Here is a 20,390-nt window from a genome sequence, read left to right as displayed (position 1 = left end):
TTTGGGAGGAAAGAAAATAAACATAAAATAAAGTGAAAACAAATAAAGAAATGAAGAAAAAGTAAAAGTAAAATAGAAAAGGAAATGGCCAGCCAGTGGCTGGTGGGGCTAAGTCCCACGTATAGCCGGACCCATGCTATTGCCGGCGCACCACATGTTTGGTTCGCCGGGGGTAGAGTTGTCCCCGGCGAACCAAACAGATGGTGCGCCGGCAATAACATGGGTCCGGCTATACGTGGGACTTAGCCGCACGCGCGCGTGTGTCGATCCTCTTCCCACCAGTCACAATCTCACGCGCCCTAGCACACGCCGAACCCTAGCACCGCCGCGCCGTCGTCGACCTTCGCACGCCCTCGCGCCGTCGTCGACCTCGCAGCGACGCCGGAGCCGCCACGCAAGGAGGAGCAGGGCGTCGCCGCGGAGAGTAGGGGGAGGGCGTCACGCGCCGGCCACCGTCGCGGAGAGGAGGAGGAGGCCGTTGCGCGCCACCATCGCCGGCCACCGTCGCGGAGAGGAGCAAGCAGGCGTCGCCGGCCATCGCCGTTGGTAAGAACCTCTCTCCCTTCCCCTCTTCCTTCCCTCTCCATCCCCCTCTTCCTTCCCTCTCCATCCCCCTCTTCCTTCCCTCTCTCTCGCGCCGTTGTTCTTGCAGTAGTTGAATTCGATCTTGCGCCGATTCTTGTATTACTCATAGAAAATTTGATTTGATGCCTCGTACCCTTGCAAATTTGATGCCCCGGTTGGCCCCTGTATCGCCCTATTCATTGGTTCAAATGCTACCGCTCATGCTCAATTTGCTACCGCTCATGCTCAATTTGCTATATATTCATGTTAAAGAATTAAATAAATGCAATAGCAGGTGAAAGAGTCAATTTTGAAGTTCAAATTTGAAAAATTAAGCACATCATTGTCTATATGAGTTAAGTACTTAGGTTGATTAGTTAGTTTTACTCAATGTTGTGCTCATGATGAAATGCAGTAATCAGGGTTCATAAAATGATGAAATGCAGTACCAAATGATGAAATGCAGTAGAAAATGATGAAATGCACTCATATTCATTCTCTTGTTTGAAATTTTGAGAGAGCACTAAAATAAATTTCTACTGGTTCATTTAAATGTAGTGCCTTCTATGGCAATGCTATTAAAAAATGATGAAATGAACACTTTAGGGTTCAATTCATTCTGTGTTTCATTTAAAACAAAATAAAAATGATGTACATGGTTCTCTGGTTCATGCTTATGCTACTGGAATCAAGTTGAAAATGAACTTTATATATGTTGGTTTAGTTGGTTTAGATGAAATGCAAATGAAGTAGCTAGCCAAGAATGGTAGGGTTAGGGTTAGCCAAGAATGCTAGCCAGTAGTGGTTCTTCATTTAAATGCCTACTGCCAAGAATGCTAGGGTTAGGGTTAGCCAAGAATGCTAGCAGTAGTGGTTCTTCATTTAAATGCCTACTGCCAAGAATGCTAGCAGTAGGTTTACTTTATTTAAAAAGAACAAGTGATATGTTCATTCTCTCGGTTTATTTAAAAAGAACAAGTGCTATGTTCATTCGTAGAACTAGTGCAAGTCAATATGATCCCTTGGATTTCTCGCTTGGTTACCTTTGGTTAACATTGCAAGAAATAGGGTTCAAATTGGAAATAGGGTTCTCTCGGTTTGAATTTTTGAATGCTAAAAATTGGTTTCAAATTATAGCAAGTAGGTTTCAATTTTTCATTATAAGTTATACATAAAATTTTGAATGCTAGCAGTAGGTTTCATTTAATTGATTTAGTTAAATGCTAAAAATTGTTCTCTCGGTTGGAAATTGTTCTCTCGGTTGGAAATTGTGATATAGAAATAACTAAATGAAAAAATGTAAATAGCTAGTATTAGTTGGTTTAGTTGATAAAATTTGTTCTCTCGGTTGGTTTAAAAAGAACAAGTGCTATTCTATAAATTCTATAGATGTTTGTCAGCTAAAATTCTCGGTTCAATTCATTCTTTTAAATTCATTCTTAGACTCGTTGTTTAGTAACATCCTATTGTTGTTAGTAGGACACCTGGGATGTCTATTCCTAAGTTGTCATGTTGGACATCTCGTGCACTTGGTGCCGCAGAACCGTTGAACCTTCAAATTCTATTGGGATGCCGTCGTTGAGCCTTATTTGATTGTTCCCATACTTGATTAGCTATGCAATTTGTGGTCTTATTTGATTGTTCCCATACTTCGGTTGAATTTGGAATTAGCCTAGCTGGAGTGTATGATGCTGCTAAGCGAGTTTGATGGAGGTTGTCAAGTGTTATTCACTATGTTCATTCTCTCGGTTTTAAATGGAGGTTGTCAAGTGTTATTTTTATGCTGATGTAAAATGCCACCGTAATGTATATGCTAAAAAGCTAGCTACCGTAATTTATGTGGTGATGGTTATGGTGATGGCATGGTTATGGAGATGGTTATGGTTATGGTTATGGCATTTCTATGTTTGCATTTCTGTTACAGGGATTGAGTTGCTATTGAGTGCCGGAATGTCGATTCATTTCCGTTCCGGCAATTCTAGCACTCGGCATGACCAATTTTTAGCAAAGGTCATGCCGAATTTTTCCGTGAATTCTAACTCTTTTTCATCTTCTATTAGTGCAAGCCACCATGTCGTCTCAAGAAGAGTTAGAGGAGCACTACAATAGGCACTTCTTTAGGACGCGAGGAGGATGCCGAGGCCGCAGGTGTTGGCGGCGACGAGGACCATGAGATGGAGGATGCCGCCGGGGGTAGTGCCGACGAGCCGAGCGGCAACGAGGCAAGCGCCGCCGCCGGGGGTAGTACCTACGAGCCTAGCGGCGATGAGGCAACCGGCGCCGCCGGGGTGGCGGCGAGACAAGCGGCGACGATCCTAGCGCCGCCGCCGGGAGTAGTGGCACCGGGACAAGTGGAGCCAAGAGGCCGCGGAAGGCAAGGCGCCAAAACACGGTCGGCACCGGCAGAGACACAGCCACAGCAGGTGGACCCCGCCGATGGTTTGCCGGTGTTGCCTAAGGATGTTGCCAAGGGGTACGGCAACCAACCGGCATGTATCCTCCGAGAGGTCGTCAATCTCAACGAGACGGACCTCCGAGCTGAGAGCAAAGCGCCTTTGCGAGCCCAGCTCATTGCGAGGTTGCACGCACGATACAAGTTCCTAGGCGACTACGCCTCCAGTCATCAAACCAACAACATTGTGAACTCACAAGCCCTCCCGAAGTTCACCAAACACCTCAGCAGCTATAAGTACATGGTGCGGAGGCTGATTGCCGAGGGCAAAGGTTTCGAAGAGGTCCACTCCGCCTTTCCGCATGTCACCCGTGCGGACTTTGATGCTTTTGTGGCCAATGAAGAGCTACAAGCAACCAAGAATCGCAAGTTGTGGGGGAAGGAAATGCGGGAGCTTAACATCGGCAACCACAACCTTGGGAGCCGTGGGTACGAGGGAAAGGAGCCCTATTGGGCGAAGGAGGACGAGGCGTATGTAAATGCCGGCATTGAGAACCCCTGGCTCAAGTACAAGGACCCGCTTGAAAGAAGATTCATCAGGTCCCGGTACCATAAGAAGAAACTAACCGGGGAACTTGTCACGGACCCGAAGGTCGTAACCGACATAATTTGGTTCACGAACGACCGTAAGGTCCCGGCGTTGGAGAAAAACTGGTAAGCAATTTACCGGTTTTATTAGATCAAGTATCGTTCATATAATAGTAGCAACATTTCTAAATGGTTCGCGTTTCTTCCGCATGAAGAAGAAAGACAAAGACTTTCTCAAGCCTCCCAAGGTGACGAAGGCTCCTCGTCCCGAGCGTCGACGGGCAGGGTAGCTCGGGACAAGCCTCTCGTACGGGCGCTAAACATCGTTAATGAGCATTCACCGACGAGAAGGCCGCATAGAGGCCGTGTGGCTGGCGCCGGTACAGTGCTACAAGCATGGTCACTATGGCTTGTCGTCCGCGGCCGATAAAAATGCGCGTAATGAGAGGAAGCAGCGGGAGGCGGAGGAAATGAGGGAGTCAATCCTAGCCCAAGTCCAAGCTGGTTTGGTACCGCAACCGGTACCGCAACTCAAAGCTACACTCGTACCTGAAGTCAAAGCTGAAGTCGCCGGCTGGAGTCCAAGCAGATTTCAACGCTATGCAAGCGTGGTATGAGGGTGGCAAACAAGGCCCCCCCCCCGAAAATGCAAGTGGTTAGCTTCAACGGCAAGAACTCGATGGTGCCGCCGTCCGCCGGCAATGACAATGTTATAATGGAGACTCCTCCGGCCGCCGGCAATGTCGCCGGTGCTAGGGATTCACCGTCCATGCCGGGTAGCAGCCCCTCCGTCACTTGCACGCCCGCCGCCGCATGTGCTGGCCCGTCGACATTAGCCGAGCTCAACGCCCTCACGGTAATTAACTAATGTGTACATCAAGTTAATATATTAGTTTCGTCATCCTTGCCCTCTCTCTAACGCCATACACATGTTCTCGCAGGCGCTCTCGACGCCATGCACCTTTTTGATGAGAGTAAACGACGAACTCAAAGACGTCGCGAGGGGGTCCATCATTCGGCCCCCGGATAAGAAGTGGCACACACGAGATATGGCGGATGACGTTTACCGGGTTGAAGTGGATCGGGCGTTACCGGGCTATGAGGATTTGTTTCCTCCTAATCAACCGCATGGTGCCGATGACGATAGCCCGTTGAATCCGGCCTCACCGAAGGGTTGGCTACCGCTATGGCCGAAGACCCTAATTCGGATCAACACCTACTCGGGGTCGACGGCAAGCAAAGACAAGCACCTTGCGGCGCCACATGTCGGCGTCCCTCCACGACAGCCGGCCGGCGCCCGTGGTCATCGCCCCACCGAACGGCCAGCCTGCGCCGGAGGTCGGCGCCCCACCACAATAGCCGACTGCGCCGGAGGCCGAGGAATATGAACGTGACAACTTCCAATGGGATATTCCTACGTCTTCACAAGTTGTCCATGAGGATGCGCCGGGCTTCAAATATGTGTGCTCCAAGAAGCCGTTCGATTCTCAAGAAACGGCCGATGAGGAGGAAAATCCCGAGGAGGTCGCCACCGCCGCCGTCAAAAATATGTTGAGCCCAAACACACTCCGTGCTACGGCCACTACGGCGATGGATGGTCCAGCACTACAACCCAAGAAGAGGAAGAGGGCAAATAAGAAGGACGCCCAAGACAAGGCGGCGGCGGCCAAATCCAAGGACAAGGTCCCACTCCTTGACAAGTTGCCAAACAATTGGCGACCTCTCGCATCACTTGGGTCAACCGATGCTGCCGGAGCATGTCGTGAAGAAACTCACCCCGGATATGAGGAGCTTGCATGAGACCTGTCTTGCATGTGGAGAACCTTCTTCTCAAATCAAAAGATCCTCGGTTACCCTCTCTTCGTGGCGAAGGTGCCAACCGGCATGAACTTCGTCGAGAAGTACCCCGCGGACTTGTGCTTCATCCGGTTCAACGACATCTTCAGCATCTATCGCATGCAAGCGCTCCACTTTAGTGTGGTTCGCCTAGTTACTCTTAGCATGTCTTCCCAGCATTGTTAAGGAGGGGACGCCGACCATCGCGATCATGGACCCCTTCTATATGCGGGAGAGCATCATCTCGCAACCCCGGGGATCGCGCGATTGCCACCCAACAGGTCGAGGATTTCATGCCGGCGAACATTAAGAAGGGCGCCATTCTCATCCCTTACTTCCCCGAGTAAGTAATCACTCGCTAGTCCCCCATCACCATTCTATCCTATATCTCCATTTGCATTTCCAAAGGTTAATCCGTGTGTTTTCCGCAGAGACAAGTTCCGCACCCTCATCGTCGTGCACCCGCAACACTCGCATGCAGCCTATCTCGACTCGGGTAGGGACCGCAAGAAAGACTACTCCCACATCGGGGCCCTTCTCAATGATGCTCTCACCGGCTTCGCCAACAAGGCAGGCCCCTCAAAGTAGAGAGGAAATCCCGAGGAGGCTTCGTCTTAACCCACACAACCAACTTCCCCGCCTCGAGCGACCGACGCCCGACAATGGGATGGACGCGTGGTACGCCATCCTTCGGATGCAGGAGTACATAAAGTACGCAGATGACATGTTGCTGCCGGATAATCTCGGAAACAGGTTTGCAAACATGGCGGATGTCCCCGATAGAGAGATTAGAAAGAACCGGGGTCGCATCCAGCAGTTCATTTGCACGATAATCCTGCAGGATGTCAACAATAGGTCTGGCGAGTTCTTCTACGGCTATGGTCTACCACCTAATGACGAGATAGACCTCCGCTTGGAGATGTCGCGTGATGAGAGGCCGTTCAACTCGCTTGAGGGCTGCCGTCCATTCCCCCTAGGCGTACAACCCGATCCTACGACGGGAACACTTGCTAAAGCTTGAACGATATGTCCTTGAACTTCCGTACCGTAATAATTGTTATATATTCCCATAGAATCGACTAGTTGCTTTTATTTAGTTGTATGAATGTGCATGTGAACATGTGTCCGTAGTTTCATTTACTTTGCTATATATTTCAAGATTATGGCGTACATAGCTTAATAATTATTTGCATTTACTCGACCACTACTTGCCTCGTATTTGGAGTTCGCCGATGATTAGAATGTTCGGTCAATCGTACACTCGGGGGTGGAGCCAGTGAGCCTTGGTGCGACGGCCACAAGTATCAATCTATTGTGCATCCTACCTAGCCTCACTGACTCCATCCCCGGATGTTAATATTTGTTTCGACCGACAAAGTATGAGGCACGCTATTTAATTCGTACTACTTGTCTTCTATTTGAGTTCGCACTTCTTAATTGCATTGGCCGATGATTAAAATGTTCGGTCACTTGTACACTCCGGGGTGGGGCCGGTGAGGCTTGGTGTGAAGGCCACAAATATCAATCTATTGTGCATCCTACCTAGCCTCACCGACCCCATCCCCGTATGTTATTATTTATTTCGACCAACAAAGTATGAGGCACATGCTATTTAGTTCATACTACTTGTCTCTTATTTGAGTTGGCACTTGTTCATTGCATTGGTACTAACGTTTTACTTGTCTTGTGAATGGAGATGCCGACGACATATGTCGTGTACAAGGGAGGGTTCCCGGAGTCTACGACGATCGGGAGGACTCGTCGGAGACAGGTGCACCGTTTCAGCAGCAACACCTACAAGGGATACCCCACTAGGGTGGAGGCGGAAGGAAGATACGCCCGTTATCTAGCGGGAGAGATGAGGGACATGAGGAGGAACCGGATGAAGACCATGGCCTTCGTGATGATGGTCATGACCTTGTTGGTCATGTTCTATGTGATTCTAGTTTAGGTTAGGACCTACATTGTGAGGTGTATGACGATACTTGTGACGACTATGTACCAAGACTTCTAACTTTGTGAAACTTCGTCGTTCGGTGTTGCATATGCACATGTGTTGTATGAATCAACACATTCCGAAACGAGACTTGCGTATTTGTGTACCGATACCGAAATGAAACTTGGCTCTCTATGTGCTTCTCATATTGCATGTAATACTGTATAAATATGAACTCGCGTTGTAAATATATACTGCTGTCAAAATTGTATTGTAATATGCTGTCAAAATTGTATTGTAATATGCCGGGGAAAAAAGAATTTTCGAATTAATTGCCGGCGCACCTAAATGACACATTGCCGGCGCACGTGGCATGCGCCGGTGCTGGAAGCACTACTTCCGGCGCACCCGATAGTGCGCCGGTGGAATAGATCTTTGCCGGCGAAGCGTGGTGGTGCGCCGGCAGTAGCAGAGATATCGCCGGCGCACTACCTGGTGCGCCGGCAGTGTCCGTTTATCACCGGCGCGTTCGCACCGGCGGGCTCGTGGTGCGCCGGCAATGGGGGTTTTAGGTGCGCCGGCAATGGGCCTTTCCCTAGTAGTGCTCTCTACCCGGTTCTGTTGCAGCAACTCTTGAAAGAATTTATTTTGTTGCTCCATAGTCAGACGTTGTCTTTCCTCCAACATTTGCATGTATTGGAGGAAGTTCTGCTGCGTCATGGGTGGTGGTGGTGGTGGAAACTGATTTCTGGCGGCTTCATCCGCCTCTTCCTTCTTCTTTGCCTCGCGCTCGAGGCGTTGTGCTTCACTCTCATCTCCAAACTTTCCCTACATCTTACCCTAGCTCTGTAACACAAAGTGGTACTCATAGTTACTCCATGCGCAAGTAGTCTGAGCTCAACTTTGTGCACAGAACTAGTCACGCAATGGAAATCAAGAAGCAAATCCAAATCATACAAAACATATACCATGTATATACATATTTAAGTGGTTTATTACAATATACAGTAGTAGTGTGAGTATGCAAACTCACTTATTGATGTATAATTACAACTTATTCAAATATTACATACTACAATACATGTGGTACAACTGTATTGTAGTCTCGCCTCACGTGGTGGTCTCTAGTCGTGGCTTCGTTCCTGGTACATCCCAGACTTCCATCCGGTCGAACGAGTAGTCCTCCTGATAGAGTACGGGACATAGGGTCTTCTAGTCGGTTGGTAGTCCGAATCGAGAGGATGATCCCGGGGAGAAATGCTGTTGTCATGAAATGATTATTTAATGAAGCATAATCCTCCCCCGGGGTGTACTCCCCTGTGACTCCATCATAAGGATTCCCTCCATCCGTGTCCGACTCTATCCTTATCGGATACTCCTCATAATCACCCCTACCGTATCTTGGTGGTTACGATACTTTGGTTTATGGCGTCTTGATCCATCTCGGGATTACATCTTACTGGATCACTATCCGTCCCCATGAATAATCCCCAACGCCAACCTGTGGAGTTCTCAATAGGAGTCTCGGAACGCTGATGATTTCCGGATACCTCTCCACCCTCATATCCACCTTGGGAGCTACTAGGAAAGTACCTAGGTGTTATAGGTGTGGTTTGTGGTTCTGGATGGTCTACGCTAATAAAATCACCAGTTGAATAAACTGGTGAGTGAACCTCACCCTCCATCGGCTCCTTTCCCTTTGACTCCTCCTTAGGCTCGGTGAATTCATCCAACATTGTGTCAATTTCCCCCGACAAATGTCGGTTCAACTGAAAGAACAATGTCAGTAGGTTTCGTCAATTATCCATGTACTTAGCGGCTTCTGCAGGCTTTCGCTTTCCAAATTTAAAGTGGTTCAACATAGGATCATCTTCCTCCTCCATATGTGGAATATGTGCGAATTCGGAACCAATAAGATCCTTGGTATTATGTTCCCGAATATCTGTGATAGCTTTCATTATGGCTATGTGATAAGTCTGTTCTTATGGTTCTAGCCTCTCTCGCTAGCATCACCGCACTCATTCCTAGGGATTACGGTAGTTGTAGTCCTACCCTACACTTCGCCAATATCGTACCATCGTAGTACATGTATTTCATTACTCGGATTTGGGGATTGCACCCAAATTTGAGTAACATTGCACGGAGAATGTCAGCGAGTCCTCCGTCATAATCGTTCAGAGTTGATTCCTTCACTTTCACGTTACGTCCAGAACGTGAACTGGCCATTTTAGGCTGTGGATAAGAAAGAATATAATATTAGTAATGATGCATCATAATAGTGATAATAAAGAATTATCACACTAAAAGATATTATTGTTTTATTCTCAAGTGAATAGACACCATATTTTTAGAGAATTCTTTACTAATCCTATTTAACTCCTAACGTTTTGTCCCATTTACTAGGTTCCAACCTAAGGTCAAAGCTTTTGCTCTAATACCAACTGTGGTGACCCTGCAGACCACTGCATGTTGTAGTATGCCAGTCGTTGATATAACATTCACGAAGTACCAATCCGCAAATATTACATCCCTCAAAGTAGTACAACAGAACATAGCAGGTCCATAACTCATTCATTTATTATTACAAACCATATGTACATATCATCACGGAGTTCCTCCTGGGTCCGAGAAGGATACTCCTGGGTTCCGAGTGAACCCAACTTAACTTACAATATATTAGTCTCAGCAGGTCATACATCTTATTCTACTCGAGCAGCTAAGTACTAAGTGTTCACACTGCTCGATTACTACTATTACTCCACGATCCTAGACTTGCTCCTCTTCGGAACCGTTCCTGGCTACCCATAGGCGACGAAAAATACCCCTTAGCGGACGATTTTGAGACGTTGTCTATCAGAACTTTTCTTGTAGTGCATGTGCATGTTGGATTGGATACAATTAGGAAAATAATGTATGATTGATTTAAGCATGACTCAGATAGTGCCATCGACAACGTAGAAGGTCAATGCAACAATTAATTGTATGGCTTGTATGAAGTGCCATAACATTTAAATTAAGCATAACGAGGCATTGCTTAATCTGAGAACTGAGTGCTAGCTCAGTGGCAAGGCTTGCGAGTGCACAGCCAGTTCCACCCGGGTTCGAGTACCAACGGGACCGAATTAAACACGAATGAAGCGAGATGTCGGTACATGTAGTGGAAATAGAAATGCAAAATCCATAACGAGGCCAATGACAACATTCACTTGCCGACAAAATCTAAGGCTTTAGCTTTCATATACCCTCAAAATTTAAAATAGTGTAATCCCCGAAAGGGTATCATGGTATCATTTAATCTCAGCCATCTCACCCCTAATACCAAACATGTATCATTTAATCTCAGCCGTTCTTTTGTTTTACTCAAGAAAACATTTTTGTTTTGGGAGTTTATAGAAGCACAAGCCATCGTCTACATTGGCATTGTGTTATGAAAAATATCATCTTCATCGTACATGGTTATGTGAAGATATTGATATATAATTCTGTGCTAGGAAAACAAATAGCAATTTTTTTGAAAAAAAAAGAACTGTGAGGCAAAAAGCCCCACAGCAAATTTTATTAAAATATATAAAAAAGATTATGTACAAAAAAGACTCCTAAAACTACAAAAGGCTAAACTAAAACAGTCTCTAAGGTAAGGACTTAAGCCAACTAAGAAGACTATCCTTATGCTTGGCCTTAATTCTATACTGCAGCCAAAACATATCATGTACAAACTTGGCCTTCCACCTAGCAAAAGAAACATTCTCCTGCCTGAAAATTCTTCCATTTCGTATGAGCCAAATATTCCAGCAGGCAGTAATAATAACCTCCATGAAAAAAGGCTGCCAAAAACTTCTTTTGGCCTCACTCATTACCACCTGTAGATCATCATGCTGATGCCAATCAATCTGCAAAAAATTCCATATTCTAGCACTGAAATTACAGTGAAAGAACAAGTGAATCCTATCTTCATACACCCTGGCTGGACAAAGCACACAAGTATTATCCTCAGAAACATTCCAATGCCTCCTCCTGAGTAGGTCTCTAGTATTCAACCTATCCACCAGCAGCAACCATGCAAACACCTTTGTCTTCATCACACAGGAGGACTTACAGAGCCAAGTATAAACCTTAGGGACCATAATGTGAGCATGGATATGATCATAGAACTGTTTAGCGGAGTAGCTCTCACCCCAACAGTAATGCCATTCATCCTTTGTCCCTGACAATTGATTTTGATCCATTAAACTCTGCAAAGCCTGAAGCTCTTGGAATGCTTGAGTAGACAAAGGTCTATAGAACAGATCTGATAAATTCTCTACACTATACACCTCCTTTGCAGACATTTTATCATTAAGCACATATGAAAATAATCTTGGAAATCTGAGCATAAATGGTCTAGCAAGTCCATCCACCTTCCAATTATCCTGCCAGAACATAAAAGTATCCCCAGTGCCCATAGAAATAACTGATATACCTCTAAAATTATCCACTTGTTTCATGACATCCTTCCACCAAAAGGAACCACACAACTTCTCTTCATGTGGGACTTTACCCTGATAGTGAGCAGACCAAACCAACTGAACCCAGGGAGTGTCCCTTTTATTGTAAAACTTATCCAGAAATTTTAGCAACAAAGCAGCATTTTGCTTCTGAAAATTGACAATACCAAGCCCCCCCTTCAGTTTAGGCTTGCAAATCATTTCCCATGCTGCCAAGGACTGCTTAGGATGTCCCTCTTGATCCCTCCATAAACATTGCCTCAAGATCCTATCCAATTGCTTAGTGAGTCCAGGAGGTAGCTGCAGAGTACATAAAAAATGCAAAGGCATTGAAGCCAGAGCAGAATTAATCAGTTGCAGCCTTGCACCTTGTGAGAGAAAACTAGGACTAGCAGTAAGCTTTCTCTCCAATCTGCACACTAAAGGTGACAACTCTGCAATAGTAGGTTTAGTTGTTCCCAGAGGAAGTCCCAAATATGTGAATGGCATAGAGCCAATTTGACATCCAAACACCTCAGCAAGATCAGCCAGCAGTTCAGGAGGAACATTAATAGGCACCATCTGAGACTTATCATAGTTTATTTTTAAACCTGTGGACAAGATGAACTTATTCAGAGTTTCCTTCAAAGCCAACAATTGCTGCTTATCAGCTGGCAAGATCAACAATGTGTCATCAGCATACTGCACTATAGGAAAGTCCTCCTCATTTGTGTTAATAGGTGCATACAACAACCCCTGGACTACTAGATCATTAACAGCAGATTGCAACAAATCAGAGCCAAACAAGTAGAATAAAGGGGAGATAGGATCACCCTGCCTGACCCCCCTTTTGCATTCAAACTGTTTACCAGGAATTCCATTCAACAAGATAGCTGAAGTGCCAGTAGAGAGAATTTCCTTTGCCCAATTCAACCATTTACTGTTAAACCCCTTATGATGCATCACTTGCAAAATGGCCTCATGCTCAATAGTATCAAATGCCTTAGCAAAATCAAGCTTGAGTATAATAATTGGTTTCCTAGAGGCATGGCATAAATAAAGATATTCAAAAGCCCAAGCCAGACAATCTTGAATGGATCTACCTCTAAGAAATCCATATTGATTCTTATGGATGCAAGCCAAGATAACCTCTTGCAGTCTATTAGCAGCTAGCTTGGTAAGGAACTTGACGCAGACATTTGTCAATGAAATAGGCCTAAAATCATTCACATGCAGAGGTACTTGCTTCTTTGGCACCAGAGTAATATAGGACCCATTTATGTTCTTCAACTGAACAGATTCACTATGAAAATCAGCTGCCAATTTGTAAAAATCTGCTTTAATTAGTGACCAACATTTCTTCAAGAACAAACCATTAAATCCATCAGGACCAGGAGCACGGTCAGCTGGCATATACTTAACTAGATAATTTCCCGCGCGTTGCTGCGGAATTATCCATATACATGTAGTTAATCTTATTGTTTGAGAGATAGTACGTGAATGGCCATGGAAAAATTAGTCTTTCAGGTAATCTTCGAACCGTTTACCAGGGTAGAAGGTTTTAGTTTGTGGCACTCGTCAACTTGTATTTTTTGCTTAAGAACTATTTTGGCTTTAACAAAGATCATATGGAACATCTCCTTGCATCGGTACCAATATGCATTTTGTTTATTGTTGGAAATATATATATATATTATATACGAAATTTGAGAAAATAATATTAATTTATAGTACAAAAGGAAGTATGCTTGCATATACACCACTGGCATGATAGGTCGTCTGGATAGTTCTTTGCCGAAAAACCATGTTCCACTTCTTGAGGAGTACACACGGTAAGAGAGTAGCAATTGAGAGAACATACAACTTGACATTTGAATTCTGTAAGCATACCCAACTGCATACATATTTGAAATTACAATCTCTCCATATTGAATTCTTGTTTCAGCATGAAATGGTTGATGTATATATATTAGAAACTGGTGCATAGAGTGACAAACTCACTTTTCGTTCAATGGTCCTCCCAAAACACAACTCGTGATTATTGAAGCAAGAACGTCGGGTGATTTTAGAACAACCGGAAAGAGGTAACCTCCATGGATGAAATCTGTTCATGGGGTGATTACTTGGAGAAGGACCGACGTATTGGTTGACCAGTATGTAACCGAGACCTAGAAATCATACACATGCTATCCAGAAACACTTCCTTACAAATATATACCGACTACCACAAACATTATTTAAGCATTGCAGCCTCCAGCATAAAATAATCTGCTGAAACCATCATCTCTATAGACAAAATTCAAGGTAAAATCAGTAAATTTATTCATATGGGAAACCACGAAATCAGACCAAAGGTACAATGCAAGGAGCAGGCCAGGGGTGAGATGGACGTGAGTCTCCCTTCATGACCTCACAGACTATCAATGCAGGGAATAACCGGTGAAGTAATCAATCACCAGCCTGGTGGCCCCTGACTTATTTGAAGAACAACATGTCCTGATTAAACAAACATATTGAAGCTAAGGAGAAATACTCACCGGTCAATAGGTTAGGGACAACGCTGAGATGCCGATCTTAACAGGCATGTATACTGCAATGTATGACGATGGGAATAGAGCTACTCAATGGAGATCGAGGCTTTTAAAGGAAAGCACGACGAGTTGGCACCTTTCATCAGTTTCTTCCGCATCAATAAGTCGTTTGTGGTGGGGGAGCTGAACCGGAAGCATTGATGAGCTGTTATGTGCAGCACTCAAAGTTAACGGATCGCGGAATCTAGGAAGATGGACCATTTTACCGTGGCGATGAAAAGAGATGGCTTCGGTTTCACCGAAACGTGATGGACTACACTCAAAGAAATGGAACAACAAAGAACACACATAATTGAAACTGGCTGAGGTGGCACTTGATGATGTGGCATGCTTGCATGTTTAGAGAATTCCTTTAGTGGGTTGTTCCTATTTAGATATTATAGATGACATCATCCATTTCATTTTCCTCAAAAGGCCTTGTCAATGAATCCAAACCATCTACTTTATGAAGCATCACACTCAAATCAAACTGCATATTAATTGGTTCAGTCTGTCCCAATCTTCCTTTATATTCTTTAAGAAGCATGCTAGCCATCAACTGATGATCATTCACTTCATTTCCTTCAGCATCATGCAGCAAAGCAATGGAGTTTCCTCTGTAACTTTCAGTTGCCATAGCATGAAAAAATTTAGTATTATCCTCCCCTTGCTTAATCCACCTAATGGTGCACCTCTTCCTCCAATAATTGCATTCCACTAGCAGCAACTCATCAAGATGCAATTTCACAATGCGCCTAAAATTAAACTCCACATTGTATAATGGCCTTTTTTCCTCCAAGGAATCTAGAATAAGTATGACCTCATTATATCTCTTCATTGTATCCTTAAGCTTAGACAGACTAGTATGCCATTTCCTCAAATCATATCTTAGCTTCTTCAATTTTTCTGCCAACACTGCAGAACTATACTTCTTATGAGAAATCTGTCTCCAAGAAGTATCAACACATTCTTTAAACCCTGGGAGATCCACCCAGTAATCATCAAACCTGAATATTTTAGCCTTTGGGATAGTTGTATCAATATTAATCACACATGGTACATGATCTGACCCAGTTTTAGCAAGAGCAAGCACAATTGAATTAGGATAATCTGAAATCCAATGAGCACTAGTAAAAACCCAATCCAGCTACTCAAGCAAAGGATCTCTCTGCATATTATACCAAGTGTATGCTCTTCCTTTTATGGGCAACTCCAACAAACCAAGGTGTCCAATTATCTCATTGAACAAAAACATATCATTAACATCCCCACCAGGTTTGTTCCTATTATCCTGGGCTCTGATGAAATTAAAGTCCCCCACTATAAGCCAATTATCTTCTGGAACAATTTGTAAGTTATGTAACCAAGATACAAAATTATCCCTCTCAATTCCATGACAAGGCCCATACACACACACAAGATACCAGAACTCATTATTATGGACATAAGTAAATTTAATTACCAGCCCAAACTTCTCTGACTGTGTCAACACACCTTGGAATATAGCAGAATTCCAAATAATAATTATACCACCAGAAGCACCCACAGAGGGAGCATAGGCAAAAGAGTCAAATTTTTTGGGACAGAATTTCCTGATTAATCTCCAATCAAACACTTCACATTTAGTTTCTTGGAGGCAAATGATATCACATTCACTTTCATCAATCTTAGCTCTAACTTCCCTTTGTCTGTTATTAGCATTAAGTCCACGCACATTCCAACATAACACACGCCACTTCCTCATAAAGATCTTACTCATAAAAAAGATAAATAAAGTATGACAAGACCAAGCTGACATGCAATACCAACTCATTACTGTAGCACAAAATATACATCTTGGACAATAAAATATACTAACTGTGTCGAACTCCATGATCAGCAAACACAAGAGCTAAAACTCCCACAAAATAAATCTCCTCAGTAGGATGGAACAGAGCACACACCCCACACACTAGATCAAGCCCCACAAAAGCTTTCACAAAAACTATAAGACCAGACAAAGCCCCCACACACACTTTGCCCTTCAGACTACACATTATCTGCTTGCTTTGTATTCCCCTTCACAGGTTCAGCCTCAAGCTGCTCCCTTGTAAGCTTCTCTGGTGCAATCCCCAAAGCAATCCCCACAGATTGAAGCACAAGTAGAGGAGTCACAGGAATATCTGCAGTAGCCTCATCAGTCTCTTCCTCCCTTGTGTCCTCATTATGCAGATTGTGATGTTTCTCTTCATCATTTTCTGCAGCTCTGACTAACAATAGCTTAGCCCTTGACTTCTTCTTTATTTTTGGCTGAATGTCCAGAACAGGCATGGGTCTATAACCCTCCTTGTTGAGACAACTCCTAGTGAACCTCCTCTCAGAATTCTCTACAAGTGGGGCCATTTTCTTCCTTTGCCTCCTCTTCTTAGGTGTCTGGAGTGACAACTGCACAGAGAGCAGATCCTCCTCCTCAACAAACCTGCAATCCTTGCTCTCCCCATCATGACCTTGGTATGTAGACAAGTACCCATCTTTCCCCAACAACACTGCATCAGGCTTCAGAAAAATAAAAGGAGAAGAACCCAGCTTACTGAACTGCAGAACAGGGGTAGCTGTAGGAAGCACTGCAGCCAACCACCTATGCCTCAACATCTCAGGAGGGGGAGAGGGACCAATAAACATCTCCACCATGGCAAACACCTGCAAATTCTGCTGAATTGGTGCAGCCCCATCCAGAACCATATTGACTGAAGAATCAGAGCCATCAGAAATATTCAGAACCATGGATACAGGTAACTCCTCCTGTTGTCCTTGCACTTCATTCTGCAAATCCCATAAAGGATGGTTGTGCTGACCAGCCTCATTGCCCAAGTGATTCTCATCATTACCAAATGGCTCTTGCACTGCATCCCAACCCACTTCTGGATATTGAGGGTTAACAAACAAATTCATATTTGGCATCAGGTGCCCAGGAAGAGGGTGGGGATTACCATCAGGTGGCATTGGATCTTCATCTGCTGGCAGAGCATCAGCAAAATCAGCAGTGAGGATGTACACAGGAGCTGTCCAGGTTTCCTTTATCCCACCCACAGATGCACATTTACCAAACACCACATCTCTAGGAACTAGCTGTGGAGAAGTGAAAGTAGCATACACCAGAACTCTATCCTTAACAGGATCATTGCTATTCCAATAGTGAAATTGCCCAAATGTGGCTACAGCATTTGCAATATCCAGATCATTGCGATAGTCAGGATTGACCCCCAAAAACATCAACCAGCCCCTTCGACAACCCAAAATAGCTCGATGATTCTGAGTTTCGTCCACATGCAGGAAGCGAAGGGAACGATTATGCAGCTGAAACTGACCATGCTGGACCAGAGCTCTAGCAGAGTTTGGACTACTCATCTCGAACAAACCTACCCCAAACAAGCTTGGCTGTACAGTAAGCACATTACGCTGCAAGGGGCCGACAAGAAATTCATTCACCTGATGCCTCCAGTGAGCAGCCGCATACGGTGGCGGCGGCGGATCAACCATGGCGACACAAAAAGAGCGATGCTGAGGCGGCGGATCCTGAGAGGCATTGTAGTAGGTCCTGGGCAGCCGCGTCGGGCCCCCATCAATGATCTGATGCCCCCATGGGATTCAAGGCGTTGGATCAACCTCAAACACCGCCATCGCCGACGATGAAGAAGCCGGCGGAGGAGGAGCTGCAGACGATGTATGGGTTTCTCGAGGCGAAGACAGAGAACCTTTACTTGACGACAGACAGGAAGGATTAGATGAGGGAGGTGTCGTGGGATGCGAACCGGCGTTGGACACAGATTCTCCCTGGTCATTAATAACTGTCCGAACCGCCGACTTGTCCTTTGGCACCCAAACCTTATGCATACTCCGATTAAGACAGTTTTTCCTAATATGACCATAATTAAAACAAGACCTGCAACAAATACCAGACGTACAGTCTTTGGACTCATGTTTCAAACTAAGACATCGTCCACATTTCCAAACTTTAAAAGCCATGTCGTCAATCATATTCTCAAAGTCTTTCTGTCCTTCTTCCAGAGAGTCAACAGAAGGCTGCAAATTCTTGTCGAGGCCTTTTCCCATATCTGAAGAAGTAGAACATTCTCCCTTTTCAAAAGTAGTAGCAGGAGGATTTGGATGTTTATATCCTGAACAAGCCACATATGCAATAGAATCAGCAAACTGCAATTTCTTTTTAACATGTTGACCCGTGGCCAAAATAGAATGCTGAGCCTTTTTCTTCAAAGCTTCCAAGCCCTTACGCATGGCTCTCTTAGAAGGGCTAACAAGGATCCAGTCATCATCACACTGCTTCTTCCAATTAGAGAATTCCCATTTCCAATTAGGGCCTCCTCTACCCCAAAGATAAAAATAGCATTTAAACTGCAGGCAAATGAACCTTCTTAGCTTTAAAATATGAAATCCCACATTCTTATTAGCCACACAGAATGAAAAAACCCTATCCTTGATCAAAGAAACCTTGAGATTACCACAAGAGCCACCAATAGCTGCTTCAAGAGCAATGCTAACCAGATCCTCCTCCATTCGAATGTTTGCTCTACCAAAAGCTACTACCATCAAAAAATGACCAGTATGGGAGGAAGGATGCACCTCAGAATTAAACTTGGCTTTAACATCTTTTGCAAAATTGATACCATGTGAAAAGCTAAGCCCACGAAATAAAGCAGCATGCACCGATTCTGCAAATGGGGTTGAGTCTTTCGAGGGCTGTGAATTATCTGCCTTGGAGGTTCCTCAATAACTGTGCTAACCCTCTCCTCAGTACATGCAGAAACCACCTGAGAGAGTTCATCCTGAGAATTCACAGGAATGACCTGAGGCAACAAAGGTCGACCCAGACGTATGACATGATTAGGAAAAGAAATTTTAGCACCAAGACTTAGCGCATCCGAAGATTTAAGACCTCGTCGTCCAATCATGGCACCCTTAGCATTTTTAAGGCGCAGCCAATTATCCTTGACAGATAACATCAAAGATCCATCATAAGCCTTCATACGGCCTCTAGCCAGATCAACATGCGTAGAGTAAGTTACCTTCCAACATCGATCTGCCGAACGAGGATCTGAGACCATCATGTTCAGAAGATCTTGATCTGAAGCAATAAGATCCTCATTAGGTGAAAGAACACATCCGATCACCTTAACATGAAAAGCCGAGAACTCAATCTCAGATCCTATATCCACGGTATCACCAGCCTGCAAGTACTTCCCCACTATGGACGTGCCCTTGCTATTCATCAACACTAACCAATCCGTGGCAGCCACAGATGTAACTCCCCTGCCTGACTACCACGAACTTCCGAACCCAGATCCTGAACTTCTGAGTATGAGACACACCATTTCCACGTCGGAGGAGACATGGCAAGAGAGAGGAGAGGTGAAAAGACCTAATACCTTGCGCAGGATCGACCTGATCCCAATGAGCGGTAAACCAAGTCTTAATCACCGGAGATGGAGAAGATCGCCGGTGCTAGGGTTTAGAGGGTGGGTGGTCGCCAGAGCCGCCATCCCGTTGGTCCATCCCGTTGTTCTGATCAAAACAAATAGCAATTACTATGTTACAAGAACCATCTTCAAGCTCGAAGATACGAAGTTCATTGGTCCACCAACCAAGGCTGATCAAATATTATATATTAATTTAGTACTAATAATTCGTATTTACTCATATTAAGGTCTAACTTTTTCCCCATGACAAACCAGTTTTGATATAAAATCTAACGGTGGCCATGTGTGGGTCACATAAAAAGTATTGAGGTAGTAAATTTATACATAGATATTGGATAATGTATTTTAAATTTCAAAAAATATGGTAGAAATATATAAATTAGATAGTCTTGCCGTGCAATATGCATGCCGCAAAAGGTAAGATAGATCCTTAAAAATTCTCGACTCTAATCACAAAAATATACATAATCCTAATGGGGTGTCCATGAAAAAGTTTTGTCACTTTCGTATTAGGGTATACTTCTATTTCATACTGACTAAAAAACTTAATTGTAATGAACTCACATA

This window comes from Lolium rigidum, chromosome 4 (assembly GCF_022539505.1).
Source record: "Lolium rigidum isolate FL_2022 chromosome 4, APGP_CSIRO_Lrig_0.1, whole genome shotgun sequence".
Classification (NCBI taxonomy): domain Eukaryota; kingdom Viridiplantae; phylum Streptophyta; class Magnoliopsida; order Poales; family Poaceae; genus Lolium; species Lolium rigidum.
Note: the sequence above shows the minus strand (reverse complement) of the source record.